The sequence below is a fragment of the Carya illinoinensis genome, chromosome 15, assembly GCF_018687715.1.
Source record: "Carya illinoinensis cultivar Pawnee chromosome 15, C.illinoinensisPawnee_v1, whole genome shotgun sequence".
Taxonomy (NCBI): domain Eukaryota; kingdom Viridiplantae; phylum Streptophyta; class Magnoliopsida; order Fagales; family Juglandaceae; genus Carya; species Carya illinoinensis.
In genome coordinates this window covers 34,307,558-34,326,823 of record NC_056766.1, presented here as the reverse complement: position 1 = coordinate 34,326,823, position 19,266 = coordinate 34,307,558, and positions in this window count along the sequence as shown.

Here is a 19,266-nt window from a genome sequence, read left to right as displayed (position 1 = left end):
TCGCCACACACCTACAAAACACACGCTCTCCGTTGACCCTCCAGCCACCACCCACTCACTCTCCCTCTTACCCTCTAGGACAGTTTGGCCCTATAAGGTTTAGAAGACCCTAGCCATCATTGCCTACCATGTGGTGCCTCCCATAGCGGGCTTTCCCCCTTCTCAGTCTCACAGTCTCCCACGGATCTCCCTCTGTGATATCCCATATTTTAGTGTATTTTTATTGAAGAAGTATTTTAATTTATTTAAAAATTGGTTCTCTTATTTTAAATTTATAGGATTTTCGTTGGATTTATTTTATGATTTTTAAGTTCTAAAATTTATTTTGATGTGCTTTCTTAATATTAATTATTGTTTTATATTTAAAATGCTCTTTATTTTAAATTAGTTTATTATTTTATTTTATTAAGTCACGCATTTAAATTATTTTATTTAACTCGCCGTTTTAAAATTTATTTTCATTGGATCAGTTTTGAGACCTCAAGTTGAAAATGTTGGATCTCATTTCTTTTCCTTCCTTTTTTCTTTTTCCTCTTTTTCTTTTTTTCCTTTTTTCCTTTTTCTCTTTTTCTTCTTTCTTTCTCCTTCCTTTTTCCTCCCCTGCTTCTCTCCTTCCGCGCGACAACTCCCTTCCCTCTCCCTCTGTCCATTTTCTTCTCCTCCACCCACTACCGCTGTGCACCGCCCGTGAGCCACACCGCCTCTTCCATTTTCTTCCCCTCTGGTCGCAAGCTCCTCAACCCATTTTCAGCTCCTCTCTCGCTGCCATTAGCCCACATGCCCCTTTCCAAGTAGTGGCATCTTTGAGCTCCAGCGTCGCCGTCGCGCCACCCCATGCAACCACCTCTTCACTATTTCATCACCGGTCCTCCAGCAACCCAAACAACCATTCCCCAGCCCCGGTCCTCCAGCAACCCAAACAACCATTCCCCAGCCCCGATCCACCACTAGTGAAGCCCAACCATCTCACTTTCTGATTTTGCCCTTTTGGCTTTCAACCGCCCTCTACACCATCACTCACGGCCAACCACCACTACCTTTACCTTCACCAATACCCATAAGCCCTACCCTAGCCTTCCCTAGTCTTTGTTTGTCTTCATTCAGATTTGGGTATTCAGAGACCCATGGCCATAGTGTAATTTGCACTGTGATATTGCTGTGTCACCACCTTTTGCAGCTCATTGATCCTCTAAAAATTATATTATAGCGCTGCAAGTATTTTCCAAATAACTTTTAAGATTTAAATATATTTTACATTAACAAATATTCTATGAAATTGGTTGGTTGTGCGAACTTAGTCCGAGGAATCAGGGGTCGGTTAGAATAGAGAACATAATTGTTTGTGTGATTGGTTGATGTTAGAATTTGTTGGTTGTTGGATATTCATTTCATGTAATACACTACATACTTGCATGCATGTTCATGAGCATGAATGAAAACAGGGTTTTCATGTATAAATTGGATTTTTGGGTGCAGGTGTATCATGACCTCAAGTTGAGATGTGGTATTATCTCAATAGAGCTCTTTTGGTCACTCGGGAGTGCAATATACTAAATAACGTCCCATGAGTTGCCGCCGGGTGACAATGGGATCAGATAGGATGGTAACACTCTTGTGCTGAATTCGTGGCTCCTATGCTGGCAGCGGCTAAAGGATGCTTGGCCACAAACTCGCTGGGTGCTGAACTAGGCATCGCTCATTACGAAGTTACACGCAGGGTCATTACCCGTGGTGTGGCGAAGAGAGCCAGGGTGTGCGGATGATCCCTATGGGAGATCATGGTGCATACGAATTAAAATTAGATATTGATTTTGATAAATGGATGTTGGGCTATTTTCTGTAAAAGTGATGGATGGTTTAATGGAAATGTTTTGAGTCAAAATGAGATTTTGGCATGCGTGAAAAATTATTCATTTTTGAGAAAATGATGATTTTTAGGTCTTATGTATATGGCATCATGTTCATGTATTTTTTTGTTGTTGATGAATGTATTTTTATCTCGTGATTTGTTTGGATTATTACTTACTGGGATACAATTTCTTGATATCGTAGATTTTAATGCAGATGATGAGAAGGCTGAGCCTGAGGAGGCGGCTCTACCGGAGGAGTGATTGGGTGCCTTTTTCTTACTTATTGGGAATTATTTTCCTGCTTTCAAAGTATATATTTTGGATTATAACGTTCTTATTGGAATTGTACTATTTTTTATACACTTTTATTTAAGCAAATTTTTATATAAATAATTCTGATACTTAGTTGATCGACTTTAATTATTCCGCTCCGTTTTTGTTGTACACTTTTTGCATGTACACACCTTGGCACTTATCGATTGGATGCGTGACTCGTGTTGTCATCAACATCCTGACGTCTCAATTTTTACGTGTCTGTACGTGAGAGTTAGGGGCGTCATAGGTGGTATCAGAGCATTTTAGTTCTGGATAAAACCACATGTCCCGTAGGTGCAATACCAGAAAATTTTTAAGCTTTAATTTGGAATTGTTTTGAAATTATTTTATTTAAATTATGTTATGTTGTTTTGATTGTTTTATTTGATTTTATGTCATTTTGTTTATTTTAAATTGTTTTATCATGTTTTATTGCATTTGTTTTATTTGGAGTCAATTGGGGTTAAAGGTTACGCTATGGCAGGAAGATGGTAAAACCGAGAAGGCCTACCAGTGAACCCGAGGATGATTTGCCACGAGGTGATGGGAACTATGCCAAAGCTAGAGCTTTAAATTAGATGATGGAATTCCTTCAACAGAATTTTTGGCCACCGCAAAGAGATTAGAATAGAGCGGTGCAAGTCGGATGCACCTACGAACACTTTTTAAAGCATAGGACCTTGATTTTCACTAGTGAAGAGGACCCACTTCGGATTGGAAAGTGGATTGAAGATTTAGAAAGAACGTTTGAAGTTTGTGGATGCACTGAAGCTCAACAAATGCTTTATGTAAGTTACTTGCTGCAAGGTGATGCGGCTAATTGGTGGAGGATCTTTTGGGAACTTTTAGTGATAGAGTTGGGATCTTTTGTCACTGTGTCTTGGCAGAATTTTAAGAAAGAATTTGATGATTGTTTCTCTCCAGCTTCTACGAGGCAACAGAAGGCATGAGAACTGAATAGTCTGGTTCAAGGAAATATGTCGGTTGCACAATATGCCCAAAAATTTATAGAGCTTGGGCAGTTTGCGACCCATCTCATAGCCACTGAAGAGATGCATGTAGAACAATTTCAAGAAGGGCTGCACCAGCAAATTCGTAAGTAGGTTGCTTGCCTACGAATTCAGAATTTCCAAAGGTTGGTTGAGGCGGCTACCATTGTTGAGCAAGAGATTAATCTTGAGATGGGCTCCCCTCCTGATCAAAAGAGAAGGAGTTTTGCTGGTGAAGGGAGTAGCTCCAGGTCACCGCATAAATTTTTGCAGAGGACTGGGACCTGACAACAAGTAGCCCCCGGCGTGCATATGAGAGGCCGAGTACCATTTTGTGGTAGGTCCAATAGAGCCCACAAGGGTGAGTGTCGATAGAGTGGTGGGACCCAGTGTTACCGTTGTGGCCAGCCGAGGCATTTTGCTCGTGAATGCCCTAATCAGCTCAAGGAAGTCGTGGTGGTCATTGTGGTGGTAGGACTAATCAAAAGCAAGTGGTGTGAGCCTGGGTTTACGCAGTGACTCCCGAAGAAGTTGACAACGAGGCACCAGAGACATAGGATGATGGATTAATTACAGGAATGGGTTTAATTTTACCTTTGGATTTGATGTTTGATGTGAGTTGATTTTTTTTTTTTTGGATTTCATTGGTAATTGTGATTAGTTTAAGAAGAGTTCGTCTGTATGATTTTTATACTTACACTTTGTTTGATTCGGGTGCGTCTCAGTTATTCGTGTCTGCTACTTTCCCATGGATGTGCAACCTAGTCATGGAGCCCTTATCACAATCCTTGGTAGTGATTCTCCCTAATGGTGAGATTGTGTAGTGCTCTAAAGTCGCATTAGGCTATCCTTTGGATTTTGGTAGAAGGATACTTGATGTGGATTTGATTGTATTCAAGTTGATGGGGTTCGATATTATTCTTGGAATGGATTGACTGTATCTATATGCTGCAAGTATCAATTGTCGGAGTCGAGTAATTAACTTTCAACACCCAGAAGGAGATTATTTAGAATTTGTACGAAGTAAGCTGAAAGAAAGACTGGAGTCATATCTGCAATTCAAGCAAATAGAGATATAGCTTGTGGAGCAATGCCCTTTTGGTTCAAGTGGTGTCTATGCCATCTGAGAATAAGTCTCTAGTGGATATCCCAGTTGTAGAAGAATTTTCGAATGTGTTTGTGGATGATTTGCCCGGGTAATCTCCAGTTCACGAGTTGGAGTTCACTTTGATTTGGAACCTGGAGAGGCTCCTGTGCACAAGGCTCCTTATCATATGGCACCAACTGAGTTGAAAATGTTAAAGGTTTAGTTGCAAGAATTGGTAGATAAGGGTTTATTCAACTGAGTACTTCGCCATAGGGAGTGCCGGTGTCGTTTGTTAAGAAGAATGATGGTACCCTCAGAATGTGTATTGTCTACCGAGAACTTAATAAGGTGACCATCAAGAATAAGTACCCTCTCCCTCGGATCGATGACTTATTTGATCAACTTCAAAGAGCAGCTACTTTCTCGAAGATTGATTTGAGATTGGGATACTACCAGTTGAGGATAAGAGATAAGGATATACCCAAAACTACTTTTAGATCGAGATACAGACATTATGAGTTTAAGGTGATGCCTTTTGGGTTATAGCTAATATCCCTATAGCCTTTATAGATTTGATGAATCAGGTATTCCGACCTCACTTGGATTCTTTTGTGGTGCTATTCATCGATGACATTTTCATTTATTCTCGAGATTTGGAAAAGCATGCTTATCACCTTCGTCTGGTGCTTGGGAAGTTAAGAGAATAATAGTTGTATGCGAAGTTTAGCAAGTGTGAATTTTGGTTAGAAGAAGTCAGATTTCTTAGAGATGTAATTTTCTGAGATGGTGTGGCCATAGATCCTTGCAAGGTGGAAGTTGTTTTGTCATGGCCGCATCCTTCAACGGTGCATGAGATTCGGAGTTTCTTGGGACTTTATGGGTATTCTCGAAGGTTTGTGGAAGGGTTTTCTCAGTTGTCCAGACCTTTCACTGCTCTGATTAGGAAGAATACTGAATTTGTTTGATCAGACAAGTGCAAGAGAAGTTTCCAAGAGTTGAAGAAGAGATTGACAACAGCACTTGTGTTGGCACTTTCTGAACCACACAAGCCATTTGTGATTTACAATGATGCATCCAAGTTTGGATTAGGATGAGTTCTCATGTAGGAGGGGAGAGTTGTTGCTTATGCATCCTGTCAGTTGAAAGATCGTGAGAAGAATTATCCAACGCATGATTTGGAATTGGCAGCTGTAGTTTTTACTCTTAAGACTTGGCGACATTATTTGTATAGAGAAGTTTGTAAAGTCTACACTGATTACAGAAGTTTGAAACATCTATTCTCGTAGAAGAATCTCAATATGAGACAGAGGCGATGGTTAGAGTTGATCAGTGATTATCAGTGCGAGATCAAATATCATCCAGGAAAAGCGAATCTAGTCGCAGATGCGTTGAGTCGAAAGTCTCATTTGGTAGATGAGGTTGAATTGTTAGGGTTGGACTCACTTCTTTGTAGGATGAGAAAGCATCTTATCAAGAGCTCACAGTAAGAAGAAGTGTTGTCTATAGTTCTTGATGTTCAAATAGTTGATTTTGAGGAATTAAAGATTCTCCAGAGAAAGGATCCAAAGTTATTAGATATAAGGAAAAAAGTAAGGAAATCTAAAGGACATTAGCACTACATTTGGATAAGGATGGTATTTTTCGATTTCAAAATCATAGGTAGAATAGATAGACTTCATTCCAAAGCATGCGCTCCCTCTCTCTTGGTCTTCCCGTGTTGTATCCTTCTGGATGCGTCAGTTCCATCTAAAACCAAGAGGCCCCGTGTCCAACGCATGTCGATTCATAAAATCAAAAGAAAGACCTCAGCGTGTGTCTTGGCCTGGACTCAACAACTTCTTATGCCGTTCCTCTACGTAAAACTCTCTCTTTGGGTTTTTTATTTTTATAAAGTGCCAAACTCTTCATTTAAATGAGAAAGATTTCCGAGATGATAGGTTGCTAAAATTTGAATCTTTATTTTTTTAAAATCTGAAATAAAATTTAAATAATAATTATGAAACTTAAAATCGGTAAAAATAAATAAAATTAAACTAAAATTTAATGTTAAGAAGCGATAAATTATTCTAATTTATGCAAGTCATCATATATCAAGGGAATAGACTTATCCAATTAAATTGAACAATGCTGAAGTTGGCTGCAGCTCATGTGATATGGTCAAATAATGTAAAATTATTCTATTTCATTTTGTACTGTAATCCAGACCAGCATTCATGACATATCCATATAAGATTCTGCCGCGTGGAATAATTATATTACCCTTAATTTTCCCCCATTGGTCCAGTAATAGCTCTTCTCTTTAAATAGGTATCTACTATCTAGCACTTGCCATATGAACCAACCGGATCATGCTACACGGTTAATTGCATGCGTGAGTACTGTGTCCGGATAAGCTAGTACGGATCCATCGTAGGCTAGCTTATCCACCTAATTATAAACGCCAAATGGAGTGATGAATTAAAATTTTCAAGTCTTTATAACCTTTATTTTTAACCCACAAGCAGCCAAGAGGGCGGAACCAGAAAAATTGATTTTGGGGCAAGTTACAAAACAAAAAGTTGAAAGCGGTCAAATACTAATTTTTATATAATTTACTTTATAAAAATATATTTAAAATTATAATTTTCATATAATTTTAAAAATTTTGAAAGACTTTGACCCTTAGGTAGTTGGAAAAGGATCTCGTTGGAACTTACAGTTCCTTTTTTTTGTTTTTTTTTTTTTGCTTTTTTTTTCCTTAACGATTAAGATTTTTTTAATATTATTATAAATTTTTTATATTTTTTAAAAATATTTAAAAAAAAAACAAAATTATAATTTTTTTTTTTTTATCAAACAATAACTCTTAGCGAGAGCCACCAATGGTAACTGTAATACCGTCCTTGGTAGTTTCGCCCTGCAGCGCAATGGAAAACACTTATTCCATTCCCAGGCAATCAATGGGCCCTGAAAATGTGATATTGATTCCTTAGGGCCACTTCGAGCCATCAAATACTAAAAATGTTAGTCCTCAACGATTCCGACGGAGAATTGTATATCCCTGCCACTACAAGAAAAATAGGTTTTTGCGGTTAATTTATAGCGGTGAAAAGACTATTAATAACTAATTTTAGTTATTAATAATCTTTTTACCGCTATAAATTAATCGCAAAAAACCAATTTTCTTATAGTGTGCGGATGGCTTCTGGATACATGCAGTTGGCTAGCATAGCAGCAGTAAATTAAAGATGTGACTGCATAAAAGCATTCATTCATTCGATTCACGACGCATGTTCGCACAACTGTCCGCGTCTCATAATTTGGAATGGACGTCATGCATGCATGCACGCACAAGTGGAAGCGTAACCTACTCTAGCCAGCCATCCACAGATAGATTCGCCATGATCTAATTAAAAGCCTAGCTAGCCCAGCTGTCTTGGATTCGGACAATGATGTGGCAGTGTCGCTGTTTGCAGTGGCGGATCACCCCCCTTGTCATGTCAAAGGGCATGGACCCCCAAAAGTTTGTAAAAAATTCAAAATAGATTTTATATTTTATTTATAATTTTATAAATATAATAAATGGTATCTCAAAAAGATTTTACACTTTTTAAAAATTTTTTAAAATTTCAATATATTTAGAAATATCTTTCCCCAATTTTCTTTTTTCATAGTCCCGAAATTTTATATAAGTTCTATATATTATTTATTTTTAATGATGTGGCATCTCCATAATTAAATTAAAACTAAGTTTAGGAAAAAAGAATAAACTTATTAGTATTGGTTTCCAAGTTTTTTTGTTATACAATATTATTTTTCCTAATATGGAATCCAAAATAGTAAAAAAAACAAAAAAAAATTATTGAGAAATTTATCTTCTAGACTTCATTGAGTAAAAAAAAAATTATTTAAGGTCTCAATCATAACATTATATGCTTAATATGATAAGAAAATATCTAAATTTTATATGAAATTTGATAAACTAACTTACAAACTAGAATTAAAGATAATCTTTTAAAAGATCACTTGATAGTTTTTATGAAAAAAATAAATTCTAAATATTTCATTATAAAAATAATAATTGATAGATATTATTCCATAAAATGTTATTGGCAAAAATTTGAAACATATATTAAGTTGTGTTTTTTAGAATTTTATTTCTATGTATATGCAGCAAATTATTGACATCTAATTTTATATATAGTTATATTTTATGTTTTTTAGTTTCATTTTATTTTATATAAACATACCACACAATAGAAAAATTGCCCCCCCTTTAAAAGTTCCTGGTTTCGCCACTGGCTGTTTGGGACAACATGAATCGATGATCGATCATATCTTTATGGTCATGAAATGGCTATATATAGGCGTGCTCTATCTTCTCAAAGCTGCGCACCAAATCCCACATATAGCTCTAGCAACCGAGTACCATGTACTACTACTCTGTCTTAGTCTTCGATCTCTTCAAATATGGTTTCAACTGGCGTTGTGAAAGCCAGATACTGGAATTGTGGAAGTGTATTCCCAATGTATGTTCGACATAAACTTCTCCCTTTTCACCCATCTTTTTACTACCTTTGCGGATGTCAACTCTAGTAACTACCAAGTTACCTTTACTACCTACCTATACAAGCTCCAATTCGAAAGCTTCACCCAAACTGTGCAAATAAAAAACCATGGAGTTAAAACCCTTTTATCCATTGGTGGTGGAGCCTTTGGCATATCTTCAGACCTTAGCTTCAATGGCTAGCAAGCAAGAAAATTGTAAAATATTCATAGATTCCTCCATAACTCTAGCCAGGGAAAACAACTTCCATGGTCTTTGCCTTGTTGAAAAATAAATCTCACATTGCCTGCAAATAAGGTCTTGGATATGTTTATAAGGTTGAAGCTAACCTTACTCCTTGAACTGGTTTTAAGATATGAGTTACGCCCATAAATTTCTTCATGGTATGAAAGTCTACCACAGGACGAATGAAGACCCACACTACTTGCCCCATGACAAAGACTAGAAAAAATACTGATTTGCACTTGAAGAAGGTTGTTAAGGAATAAATCTCACATTGCCTGCTAATAAGGTCTTGGGCATGTTTATACTGTTGGATTTAAACTCACTCATTATGTAATCGGTTTTAGAAAATGTAAAACCGGTGCATACCGGTTCAGTCCTAAATTTTGTCTAAAACTAGATCAGACTGGATCGGTTACACCCCTACTCGGGACCGGACTAACCCCATTGGTTTGGTTTGATCCGCTCCGGTTTACCAGTTCAACGGTTTTTTTTTACACCCCTAGTCCTCACTCACAACTTTATAATAAAAGTTCAATCATACTTTCTTAGAACTAACCACTTCAATGATCAACAGCTCTAAGCCCAACAATAGCTAAACATCTATATATGGCTCCGGCCTATTTATGGGAAATATCCAAATTAAGAGTGGAGACTCTATTTAAAAACGAGATAACTGAATTGTTCTTAATTGATCAACTCTTTCTATTAATTTCAAGTAAAGATGAGCTCAACTTAAGTACTGTCAAAGTCTCCCCAAACTTTCGAGAACCCACGCGTGAATTGTTGTGACAATTTTATGATTTTGAAAGAAAGGCTCTTCACCATGACCAGTCCCACCGTTTAATTAAAAAAAAAAACTTCATCAATAATTTTCACGCAAAAATGTTAATAAAGTTTCGATAATACAACATGTGATAAAATGGGATTGGGTTTGGGTTCATGATCTGTGTATATCATCCAGCGACCACCATGATGACATTCAAGGTTAGAACCTGCAAACCAGTTTAGAACCTACTTAGACCATCCTCAGCTTTAGGTATATATGTTTCATTTAATTGCTTTACAGAATAGTGTTTCATTCTAGTTTGTCTCGGTTATATTTCCCAACCAATAGTAGTACTTCGGACAGTATTAAGTGTGTGACTTTAATTTATGGGCTCGAAATGTTGGGTCTGGCTTGAAAATCCTATCTGAATGATTTCTAAGATGAGTTCCAGCTAGCTAGCTGCAACTCATGAAGCCCGGCCGACCCCCTAGGTTGTTCAACATGATCACCATATATCATACATATTAGCAAAAGACAATATTTGATTTTTTTTTTTTTGATGTACATGGGAATATTGAGACATATATAGTTGATGCACGACAAAAGCAGTTGTTTAATAATATATGAGAATGATCGGGGTCCTCTCTCTAGGCAGATGAGGTTTTCTCTCTATGCTCCTAAGGAACATAGAGTTTTGTCTCTTGGATCTTGCTGATTCATAGAGTTTGTTTTGGGATTCTGTTGTTGGTAGTTCCCTCCTCTCATACAAGTCTTCCATCTTCCAATGGAGGAGGAACTATCCCACCTATGTAAGGGACTCAAGCTCACAGAGGAAGAACAACAAGAAATACTCCTTCCGAAGGAGGAGCTGTTGCTTGCATAGGACATCAATAACTTATGTCTTGCTGCACTGGTTGTATCGGACAAGGAAGTAAATAAAGGGGCTTTCAAAGGAGCTATGACCAGGGTCTGGAATGCCGAAGGGGGTCTCTCTTTCAAAGAATTTGGCAGAAACAAATTCCACATTGAATTCCACAGCCCCTCTGTGAGAAACAATGTGCTAGCTGGTCAACCATGGTCTTTTGATAGAAGTTTGATTTGCCTCCAAGAATGCAAAGGCAAACTAGCTTTAAAAGACATCCAGCTCTCGTTGGAACCTTTCTGGATTCAACTACATGACCTCCCCTTTACAAGTTTAAATAGAATTATGGGTGAGAAACTGGGAGCCTGTGCTGGCAAGGTCCTTACAGTAGACGTTGATGGAAAAGGAAGAGCATGGGGGGGAGTCCTACAGGTAAAGGTGCTTCTCAACATTTCCAAACCTTTGGCAAGGGGAAGATTAATAAATGTGGAGAACAACCGCGTCTAGATACCCTTCAAATATGAAAGACTCCCATCCTTCTGTTACATCTGTGGTACTATTTTACATCCTCAATCCAGTTGTTCAAGGCAGGCATCAGATGGAAGTTCTCAGGTTTCAACTCAACCACATACGGTCCCTGGCTTAGAGCCACTGCTGCTCACAAACCACCAGTCTCAGGCAAGTAGTCCAGTGAAGAGGGTCTCAGGCAATGGGCGGCAAGGTAGCTCTGATGATCATCGTTCAGATTTTGGCAGGAACAACTTCTCTCGAAAGTCAAATGATATTCTAGGAACAGTCCCTAGTGATCCTGTGTACTCAAAAGGTGATATGGAAGAGGTAAGGGGGGTTGGTAACCTTCAGCCTCAAAGTTACAATGCCAACTGTCAACGGTCAAAAAAGGAAACTTCTCTTAGCCTTGAGGTGCCTCCTACAGCAGTTACCAAAACCATCCCTACCAATGACCAGACAGACTCCCTGGCAACTGACACCAACATGGCTCCTGCAGTAAACACTCTACAAGTAAGTCCCTCTCCTTAGAATACCCAGTTAGACCCAAAGCTACAAATAGTAAGCCCCTTTTTGTCAAACTAGAAAAGGAGAGCTAGTGGCAAACCCCACCTGAGTGATGGCACTTCTCTGTTTCCCCCCACCTCTAATCCTGTCACTAGTAAAAACAAAAAAAGAACCTTATGCCCGCCTACTAAGCCCATGATGTCCTCAAAAAGACTTAAACAAAACAATAAGGCAGAGGCTGTTCAACAGCCCTGCCCATCTCCATGAATGCCCTGTACTGGAACTGCCGAGGGCTTGGGAACCCTCAGACAGTTAGAGAACTCCACATGCTAGTGAGAGTTAAGTCCCCTCATTTGTTTTCCTAATGGAAACCAAATGCAAAAGAGAAAAAATGGAAATCATTAGAAACAAACTAGGTTATGACTGCAGCTTTATTGTGGACTGTATTGGACGAAGTGGAGGCCTAGCTTTCTTTTGGAAGCATCAAACACTAGCTAGTCTGGTATCTTATTCCCTTAGTCACATATCTCTTCAAGTCCAAATCCATAATTCTCCAAATCACCTCATCGTCACTGGCTTCTATGGTCACCCTATAACAGCAAAAAGAAAAGAAAGTTGGGCCCTTCTTAAACATGTAAAAGTTGACCAAAACACTCCCTGGCTGTGCATGGGAGACTTTAATGAAATCATCTCTCATGGTGAAAAATTGGGTGGTCTTCCCAGACCTTTCAAACAGATGGAAGACTTAAGACAATCCCTTGCAGAGTGTAATCTTGGAGATTTTAGTTTTAAGGGCTCTCAATTCACCTGGTGTAACAATCGTGAAGGAACAAACTTTACTAAGGAAAGATTGGATAGGGGACTAGTAAACTGTGTGTGGCATGATTTATTTGACTCTAAATCAGTCACCACTTTACCCACAATATGCTCTGATCACAACCCCCTCTATATCTCAAGCAAGGCTTCTGATCTTACCCCTTACACCCACATAAAAATCTTCAGGTATGAGGCCTCTTGGGCTAAGCAAGAGGAGTGTGTGGCAGTGATTAAAAGGGCCTGGCAAGGCTCCCTCAAAACTGGTTCAAGGGCAGATGTCACAAGAAGGGGTCTCGAAAGATGTAGATTCCAATTGAGAGAGTGGAATAACATCTCTAGAAAAGTACACCAACAGGAACTAACCCACAAAAATGAACTCCTGAGAACCCTGCAAGCTTCCAACACTGGCCTAGATACCGCTCTAATCCATTCCTTACTGAAGGAGTTGGATTCTTCCCTAGAGCAAGCTGACCTGAAGTGGCGTCAAAGAGCCAAACAAAGGTGGCTCCAAGATGGTGATAGAAGCACCAAGTACTTCCACAAGTGTGCCTCAGTTAGAAAACAAAAGAACATAATCCATAAACTCCATACTGAGGAGGGCCAGGTTTTGACATCACCAGAGGATATAGGGACTGAATTCCAAGCTGTTTTTATGGACCTCTTCACATCATCCAATCCCAATTTTCCCAACACTATATTGGAAGCTCTCAGTGCCACTGTCACCCTTGAGATGAACCTCTCCCTCACTAAGGCATACTCCAGAGAGGAGATCGAGCTGGCTATATTTGAAATGAATCCACTGGGTTCTCTTGGCCCAGATGGTTTCCCAGCAATCTTCTTCCAAAGTCACTAGCTCACAGTTGGCCATCATATGATAGCTGCAGTACTAGAGCACCTTAACACAAAATTTGGTTTTCAAGCTATCAATCACACCTTCATAACCCTTATTCCAAAGAAGAACTCCCCTCTGAAGGTCACTGATTCTAGGCTTATTAGTCTTTGTAATGTATACTACAAGATCATAGCTATGGTCATTGCAAACAGATTAAAATCTATCTTGCCAAAACTAATCTCAGACACCCAAAGTGCTTTTGTTCCAGGAAGAATGACCTCAGACAACACTATAGTGGCTTATGAACTCCTGCACTCAATGCAAAACAGAAGGAAGAATCATAAAGAAACTTTCATGGCCCTCAAGCTTCATATGAACAAGGCCTATGATAGGCTAGAGTGGAGTTTCATTCATCAAGTGCTTCAGGAGATGGGCTTTGACAAAGAGTGGACTGATCTTATCATGCAATGTATTGGAACTCTGACTTACTCAATCCTTATCAATGGCATCCCTTAACCAACCTTCAAACCTTCAAGAGGTATATGCCAAGGAGACCCTCCTTCCCCATACTTATTCATTCTGTGCTCAGAAGTCCTCTCCTTGGCACTGAACATGGTTGAACAACAGGGCTCAATATCTGGTTTCCGTCTTTCCAGAGGCTCATTAACTGCCAATCACTTATTTTTTGCAGACAATAGTCTGGTCTTCTGTAAGGCACATCAGCAGGAATGGACCAAGCTTGAACTCATCCTTAATTCTTATGAAGTCAACTTGGATAAGTCCTCAATTTATTTCAGCAAGAATACAAGCCAAGCAGCCCAAAATTCCATACTGACCTCAGCTGGGATTAAAGCAACGGGTCCATTTGAAAAGTACTTAGGACTACCTTCTTATGTGGGCAAGAACAAGGGCAGAGCTTTTACTCCCATCTTGGACATAATCAAAGCACAAATGAGCTGTTGGAAAACAAACCTGTTATCCTCAGCCGGGAAAGAAGTCTTACTGAAGTCAGTTATTCAATCCATTCCCACGTATTGTATGGGAATTTTCCTAATTCCCAAGGGAATACTGAGAAACATTAACAAATTGATGCAATCTTTCTGGTGAGGGATAAAAAGCCAGAAGTCTAAAATGCACTGGCTTAATTGGAAAGGCATTGGAAAGGGCAAACAAGAAGGGGGTCTAGGATTCAGAGATTTTGAAGACTTCAATAAAGCCATGCTAGCCAAGCAAGGGTGGAGACTCCTCATCAACACTTAATCTCTAGCTTCCCGAGTTCTTAAAGCCAAATACTTTCCCTCAAGTGACTTTCTATCGGCAAGAGTTAGAAGGGCTGATTCTTTTGTGTGGAAAAGTATAACAGCAGCTAGACCACTGTTAGCTGAAGGCCTCCACTGGAAGATAGGAAATGGCAATTCAGTGAGAATTTGGTCAGACCGTTGGCTACCCACTCCCACTTCCTTCAAAGTTCAATCCCCTCCCAAGACACTCACATAGATGCTACAGTGAACTCACTGATAGATCAAGACACTTACTCTTGGAATCTACCTCTCATATAGAATATCTTCATTCCTAAGGAAGCAGTAGTTATATCCAAGTTACATATCAATCCTCGCAACAGCAATGATAGACTTTCTTGGAGATGCACTACCAACGGTATGTTTTCAGTTAAGTCAGCTTACCACCTCCAAGTTTCTATGAATGATAGCAAGAATGGGCAAGGCTCTTGACTTTCTAACCATGAGGTTCTTTGGAAACTATTATGGAAGCTTAAAGTGCCAAACAAAGTCAAAATGTCCTTTGGAGAGCAGCTAAGGACATCCTTCCCACCAGAGCCAACTTGTATAGAAGAAAGATCATTGAATCTCCCCTATGTCCTATCTGTCACTCTTTTTCAGAGACCACAGCTTAAGTACTATGGTCATGTAAAGCAGCCCAAGATGCATGGAGCTATAGCTTGAGAAGACTTCAAAAAATAAATTCAACTGCAATGAAGAGAACAATTGCTGCCTTTCATCACGCATATTTGTAGCGATTATAAGTATATTTGTGGCGATAAAAACCCGGTTGAAATATTTTCAAGCAACGATAGTTCTACATCATTGGGAAAAAGCAAGTCATTTCCGGCAATTTCTACATCTTTTGCGACAATGTATATTGTAAGGTTGCGGAAGGAAACAGGGGAAAGAGATGGGTTACAGAGAAGGTCTGGAAGAATCCTTTTGGTGTATTCCGTATATTTCGTATATGTCAAAGCAGAATAATCCAACTAAATATAGGCACTGTTCACTAACAAACTAACAGAATCAGTTTCCCAAAACGACTACAATCTGCTAATTACAAAGAATGAAAGAGTAATGTAAAATGTAAATAATCTGAAAAGAACAATTTACTATCCTTTATCCAAACAATGTGTAGCATCCTCTTTATTATCTAATAGCCCCCCGCAAGATGGAGAATAGATGTTTGCTATTCCCATCTAGGAAAGATGAGTCTTGAGAAGGAAAGAAGGTAGAGCTTTAGTAAACATATCTACTAGCTGGCTGTGAGAAGGAACATGACAAGTAGTGATGCTGCCTTCTTGAATCTTGTCCCGAACTAGGTGACAATCCATCTCAATGTGTTTAGTTCACTCGTGAAAAATTGGATTTGAAGCTATGTGTAATGCTGCCTAATTGTCACAGTAAAGTAAGGCAGATTGAGAATGAGAAATCTGAAAGTTAGTAAGAAAATATCTCAACCAAGTGAGTTTGCAACAAGTAGCGGCCATGGAATGGTACTTGGCTTCAGCCGACGAGCGAGAAACAACTAATTGTTTCTTTGTTTTCCAAGAAACCAGTGGGTTACCGAGGAAGATGCAATAACTAGTGACTGAACGGCGAGTGTCGGGACAAGAGGCCCAATTAGAGTCACAAAAAGCCTTCAGTTGGAGCTAAGAAGTAGAGGACAGCAAAATGCTTTGACCGGGGGCAGCTTTGATGTATCTCAATACCTTGTGTGCAGTAGCCATATGTGTAGATGTAGGATGATCCATAAATTTACTCAAAAGCTGGACAGCATAACATATGTCGGGCCTAGTAAGTGTTAAGTACAATAAACGGCCAATGAGTCGACAGTAGGGACTTGGATCAGCCAGAGGAACACCAGTTGTTTTGCTGATCTTAAAATTCTGGTCAAGGGGAATTTTGAGAGGCTTGCTCTCAAGTGTACCCGAGTCCGCTAAGATATCCAATGCGTATTTTCTTTGACATAGATGGATGCCTTTGGATGAACGGGCAACTTCCAAGCCAAGAAAATAACGCAAGGAACCAAGATCTTTAATTTTAAAGTGACTATTGAGGAATGCTTTCAAAGAAGCAATAGAAGAAGAGCAATTTCTAGCCACAATAATATCGTCAACATATACGAGCAATGCAGTAAATGAAGTGCCTTCAAATTTAGTGAAAAGGCTTTAATTAGCCTTAGATTGGTTAAAACCAAAAGTAAGAAGAGAAGAAGAGAACTTGGAGTACCATTGTCTTGAAGCTTGCTTGAGGCCATATAAACTCTTAAGCAATTTGCACACTTGAGAGGTCTTTCTTTTGTGTATCCTGGAGGTTTACGCATGTAGACCTCCTCATCCAAATCACCGTGGAGAAATGCGTTGTTGACACCAAATTGGTGTAGGAACCAGCCTTTAACAGCTACTACTGAAAGTAAAACCCGTACAGTGACCAATTTAACAACGGGAGAGAAAGTCTCCGTGTAGTCATTACCGTCTTGTTGGGTGAAACCTTTGGTGACAAGCCTAGTTTTCAGCCTCTCAACAATCCCATCAGAATTAAACTTTGTCTTGTACACATATTTACAGTCAATTGCTACTTTTCTAGGAGGAAGGTCAGTGATGAACCAAGTGTTGTTTTGCTCTAAAGCTTTCAGTTCAGAATTCATAGCTTCACACCAGCCAGGGTCCTTAAGTGCTTGCTTGTATGTTTGTGGGTCAGAAATGAAAGAAATTGCAGTGGAAAAGGCAGGAAATGAGGGAGAGAATTTCTGGTATGTGAGATAGTTTGATAAAGAATCATTGTTACCTGAAATAGTGTCTTCATCCAGCTTGGACAACAATGGTGGGGAAGCAGGGAGTGTGGCCTATTGACAGTGGCAGTCTTGAAGATATTGAGGAGCTTTCCTTAACCTTGTTGTCCTGTGAAGAGGGGGTGTGAGGGAGGAAGGGGTAGTGGTATTTGTGGAAGGAAGGAAGGGACAAGTGTGAGGTGTGGTTGCTGTATTTTAGAGAGAGAGGGTGGGTTGCCCAGAATTATTTTGTGATGGCATGGGATGGGATTGTGTAGCTATTTGGGGAAAATCAAGCAGGTCTAGAAGTGGTTTGGTGAAAACAAAATCATTATGTGAGGGTGAGGAAATGTTGGAAGTAAGTGAGTGAAAAGGGAATATTGTCTCATGGAAGACAACATCCCGAGAGATGAAGGTTGATTTGGTCTTAAGGTCAAGAAGTTTATATCTCTTGATGCCAAAGGGATAGCCAAGAAAGATACACATGCGACCTCGGGGTTCAAACTTTTTCCTCCCTTGAGGGAGTGTTGTTGCAAAACAAAGTGAACCAAAAATTTTCATGTGTGCATACATTGGTTTTGAGTTAAACAAAAGTTCATAGGGAGTTTTGTTTTGAAGAAGAGGAGTGGGGGTTCGATTAATTAAGTGGTGGTTAAAACACAATCATTCCAATATTCAAGTGGAAGGCAAGCTTGTATTTTTAGTGCTCGAGCTACGTTAAGTAAGTGTTGGTATTTTCTTTCCACAATGTTATTTTGTTGTGGAGTGGCAACACAACTTCTTTGATGTATGATGCATTTATTGTTAAAAAAATTTGTCATTTGGAATTCGCTGCCATTGTCACTTCATAAAATTTTGATTTTGTGGTCAAATTAATTTTCAACCAAGTTAGAAAAAGAAGTGATACATTTTCTGATTTCAGATTTATTGTGGAGAAGGTACAACCAAGTACTTCTTGTGTAGCCATCAATTATTGTTAGAAAAAAATTTGGAACCATCATATGCAACAGTTGAGCAAGGCCCCCATAGGTCACAGTGTATTATCTCAAAAGGTCTAGAGATCTTATGTTGGCTGTGAGGAAAAGGCAATTGATGGAGCTTAGCCAATGGACAAACGTAACAAGATTTTGTAATAATAGATGAAATATCTTTCTTTACAATAGAATCTGTAATCAGATTAATACAAGGAAAGGAAGGATAACCTAGGCAACAATGCCATAGGTCAGTAACATTCGTATGGTGGAAAATAGAGGCTGAACCAGTAAAAACAACAGTGGAGAAGGTTGAAAGTTTAGTGACAAAAGTGGAAGGAGAGACCTCAGTTCTCAAGAAATGATAGAGGTCACTCCGCACTTCACCCTTCCCAATCGTTGTCCAAGATAAAAGGTCCTGAATAAAGCAACAATCAGACTAGAAAACTAAACAACAAGTGAGAGCAGTAGCCAATTTTTTTGCAGAAATTAAATTAAATTGGAAAAAAGGTATGCATAAAACTTCATGTAGACAAATTGATGGAGTGAGTTGGATAGAGCCAACGTGAGTGACAGGGGCCTTAGTGCCATTTAGCATTTTAACAGAATAATTAACATGGACAGTGATGGTTGTGAGTAGTGAGGTGTAGCAGACCATGTGGTCCGTTACACCGGTGTCAATAATCCAAGGAATATTTGTGGAGTGAAGTGGAATGTGTGTGCATGTAGAGAGGCAAAGAGAAATACCAGACAAATTAGGTGGCGGGTTAGGCATATTTGTAGAGGTGCAATTGGACTAAATTGAATGAGAGGGAAAATGAACAGCAACATAAGGTTCCCGTGGCTGAAGCAAAGTTAGTAATTGCTGATACTGAGCTTGAGTTAAACCCACTCTTCCTTCACGAACCGTATCAAGGTCAGAAGCAGGAGACAATGTAGT